This window comes from Schistocerca americana, chromosome 1 (genome assembly GCF_021461395.2).
Source record: "Schistocerca americana isolate TAMUIC-IGC-003095 chromosome 1, iqSchAmer2.1, whole genome shotgun sequence".
In the NCBI taxonomy this organism is placed as follows: domain Eukaryota; kingdom Metazoa; phylum Arthropoda; class Insecta; order Orthoptera; family Acrididae; genus Schistocerca; species Schistocerca americana.
In genome coordinates, this window is record NC_060119.1 from 1,015,958,021 (window position 1) to 1,015,962,404 (window position 4,384).

A 4,384-nucleotide genomic window follows, 5' to 3' on the forward strand; every position below is an offset into this window, starting at 1 on the left:
AAAAGCCTATATAAGACAACAAGTGTCTGGCATAGTTGTCAGATCAGTTACTGCTGCTACAATGGCAGGTTATCAAGATTTAAGTGAGTTTGAACGTGGTGTTACAGTCGGCGCACGAACGATGGGACACAGCATCTCCGAGGTAGCGATGAAGTGGGGATTTTCCCGTACGACCATTCCACGAGTGTATCGTGAATATCAGAACTCCGGTAAAACACCAAATTTCCGACATCGTTGCGGCCGGAAAAAGATCCTGCAAGAAAGGAACCAACGACATTGGACTGTTGATGACTGGAAACATGTTGCCTGGTCGGACGAGTTTCGTTTCAAGTTGTATCGAGCGGATGGACGTGTACGGGTATGGAGATAACCTCATGAATCCATGGGCCCTGCATGTGAGCAGGGATTTGTTCAAGCTGGTGGAGGCTCTGTAATACCGTGAGGCGTGTGCAGTTTGAATGATATGGGACCCTTGATACGTCTAGATACGACTCTGACAGGCGACACGTACGTAACACCCCGCCTGATCACCTGCATCCATTCATGCCCATTGTGCATTCCGATGGACTTCGGCAATTCCAGCAGTACTATGCGACACCCCTCGCGTCCAGAATTGCTACAGAGCGGCTCAGGGAACACTCTTCTGAGTTTAAAAACTTCCGTTGGCCACTAAATTCCCCAGACATTATTGAGCATATCTGGGGTGCCTTGCAACGTGCTGTTTGGAAGAGATCTCCATCCCCTCGTACTCGGATTCATGGTATCTATTCCCTCCAGCACTACTACAGACATTAGTCGATTCCATGGCACGTCGTGTTGCTGCACTTCTGCGAGCACGCGGGGCCCTATACGATATTAGGCAAGGGTACCAGTTTCTTTGGCTGTTCGGTTTAGTAAAGAAGAAAAAAATTAAAACGTCATGCCTGATACCGAAAGTTTACCACATTTCCCGAACTCTTACGAGACTCGGTAAAGAATGTCTTCCACGAGTAATAAGTGTGTTGGGTAGGCACACTACGAATGGTTCAAATGGTTCAAATGGCTCTGAGCACTATGGGACTTAACATCTGAGGTCATCAGTCCCCTAGAACTTAGAACTACTTAAACCTAACTAACCTAAGGACATCACACACATCCATGCCCGAGGCAGGATTCGAACCTGCGACCGTAGCGGCCACGCGGTTCCAGACTGAAGCGCCTAGAACCGCACGGTCACACCGGCCGGCTCACTACGAATGTAGTGTGTGGACATAGAAGGTGAGAATGTGGGTCTCGCGGGAGGCGTGCGCGAGATAGTCCCTTCAGTCGCACTATCCTCTGTGCCCGCGGTGGCTCAGACGGATAGAGCGTCTGCCATGTAAGCAGGAGATCCCGGGTTCGAGTCCCGGTCGGGGCACACATTTTCACCTGTCCCCGTTGATATGTATCAACGCCTGTCGACGGCTGAAGGTATTAATATATAATTCTAATTTCATTCTAGACGGACGCAGGTCATATCCATATAAGTATATTGTTTCAGGGTGTTTGCTTTCAGACGTTTCATAATATGCACGGCAACAGCCATATTCCGATGGAGCAAAAAAAGTGATTCCTACGAAAAGCCACCTGTTGCCACTCATTGGACGTCCAGTTGCGGTACTGGCGTGCAAACCTCAGTGTTCGCCGCCGATGAACAGCAGTTAGCTTGCGTGCATGAACCAGGCGCCCACTGCAGAGGCCTATACGCAGCAACGTTCGCTGAACGGTCGTTGAGGAGACCCTGATGGTAACATCTTGATTATCTTGGTGGTCAGTGCACAACAGTAGCACGTCTATTCGCCCGTATACATCTCCGCAGCCGTTATTCACACCTGTTATCTGTAGCACAAGTGTACCACGGTTGTCTAGGCACCGCAGTTGGATAGCGCCATTTCGCCAGGGACGATGTAGTTAAACCACGGCGGCTCACGAACACTTTACAAACTTAGCCGTTTCGGATATACTTCCTCCATTGGCTCGAAAGCCAATGATCATGCCTTTTTGGACGTTAGGTAAATCGCTCCTTTTCCGCAACGACTGCACTATTTTCCGCTCTCCCCCCCTCCCCCCTCTCCTAACATGCTTCATATACCCTCCACTGTTTGTGCTGCCACCTGCCGTCTGTGAGTGGTTATTGCACGATGACGTCGAACATAGGCAGTGGTCACATTAATGTGACTGGACCTTGAATTTAAATTAATTTCCTCCTGTTCGAATGCAAAATGACAAGCACCTGTTCGTAACAAGGGGAAATGGACGATCTATTATCTGTGAAAACTACATATTTACAAAGCCAGTGTCCAAACATTCTACTTTTCTCACTAAAACTGCGTAGAGCAGAGTTACAAAACACAGTCAACTGAAAAGCCACTTGTCCACCTCCTTCAATTTGCAGATGACACCACCGTCCTTGCCCTCGCATTCACCCTACAACGCTCCCAACGCATTCTCCAGTCCCATCTTGACCAGTTCACCACTTGTTGCAACCAGTGGCTGCTCAAGATCACTCCTTCCAAAACCCAGGCCATCATCATAGGCAACACCACCCTTACGTTCTGTCTCCTAGATTTTTACCCAATCACATATGGCCGCCCCATAAACCTCACCCCCACCCTCAAGTACCTTGGTGTCACCCTCGACTGCCGCCTTTCCTGGACCCCTCATCTCCACAGTCCAAGCCAAGACACGTACCTGTCTCCATCTCCTTAAACTCCTCTGTGGCCAAACGTGGGGTTTGGACCCCTCCAATATCCTCCGCACTTATCAATCCCTCATCTGCCCCATCCTCTCCTATGCCCATCCCGCCTGGATTTCCGCCCCTCCCATCTACTACATCTACTATAAGTCCATACAAATCCTTGAACGCCATGCGCTCCGCCCCACCTATCACATGCACCTCCCATCCCCCACATGGATCCTTTATGACTTGATTCCCTTCCCGCACCTTCTCCTTTTCCTCAAACAGATACGAATCCTCCACACCCAATTTCCCTCCCATCCTCGCCCATCCCAGCCCATTGCTGCACCTATATTCTTGCACCCCACCTGCTCTCCATCTTCACACTCTCCTTAACCTTGCACAAGGTGGCTCCCGCCAACTCCCCCTGATGATGTCCTTGTTCCCTCCATTTACCCCTCCTATAAGATGTAACCCCCCCCCCCTATATCTTCCCCCTGTTCCTCCTGGGCTCCCTCTCTTCCCCCTCACATTCCTTTCTCCCCCCTCCTCTCTCCCATGTCTCCCTTTTTCTCCCCCCTTCCCAGGCTTCCAACCCCTACCCTCTCCCCTCACCCTTCTCTTCTTTCTCCCACTAGCTCCTTCCCCCTCCTTCCCCCTGCCTTCCCCCTACACCCAGTGGCAGCCCACTCCCCTTCATCGGTGTGTTGGTGTCTGTTTCTCCAATAATCGTCACCACAGTGGTTCTGCGCGCCAGTGTTTCTTCATTTTGTGCAACAGTGTTTTCATTGGTGTCCTTCTACGTTTGTGTATCCAAATCTATGTCTATGTTTGTTTTAACTGTTGACCTCCTTTGTGTTCGCAGTGCCTTCACTCGAATGGCTTCATATCTATCATGTTACGTTTATCATCATGTTTTACCATGCATCAATTTCTATTCTTTGTCTTCTATTGTATCTAACGTTGTACCTATTGGCCGAAGAGTGGCGTATGTAGGCTGCTGCCAGCCCGCCTCGTATGAGGAATGAATTTACAAGAAAGGGAAGAAAAGCCGCTTCGAGGTGGCGGTGTATGTCTGCAATAATTACAAATTATTTAGGAGATGGAGAGTAAGCCTTCAAGTTTCGACTTGTATGCTGACTACACCTATTCCACCTTTCGTCTCTGGACTTAAGCTTCCTACACCTTCTATGTCACCTCAGTTGCCATGCGCCAAGGATAGTGCACTGAGTAGAGTCTGACGCGGCGGCCACGCATGTCATTGTAATAGCCTGTGGACGGTATATCATAATTAACAGAAAAATCTGAAACTAGTGAAAGTGTACGATAGTAGATGCAAAAACGGTGCGTCAACATGTGCCTGCGAATGTGCTGTTTCCACGATAATAGCGAGTTTCTGATTCAAAGCCCCCACACGCTTCACTATTAAATATTGTCTTCGGTTAGTACTAATGTATTCGGAATGTAACCTTTTCGATTAAGTCGCCCATCTAACTGCGCTCAAATTTAACTCAAAGTCTACTTTAACAATTAATTACTACTTCAGAATGTTAAAATTTACTAGACACTCGTACCTGTTAAAGTAAGTTGAGCTACAAATAGTTTCAAACAACCCCGAATAATCTCATAAATGCTGGACATACTCTCGAAAGGCGCGAGGTGTGAACACCCAGGAACATGGCCGTCTTG

General features: G+C 48.7%; 1 non-coding gene across 1 annotated transcript; it reads left to right on the forward strand.

Moving 5' to 3' along the window:
* The first annotated feature begins 1,321 nt into the window (after positions 1 to 1,321).
* Positions 1,322 to 1,396, forward strand: Trnat-ugu. Its single transcript has one exon. It is a non-coding gene; the product is annotated as a tRNA-Thr (tRNA).
* The last annotated feature ends 2,988 nt before the right edge of the window (positions 1,397 to 4,384 follow it).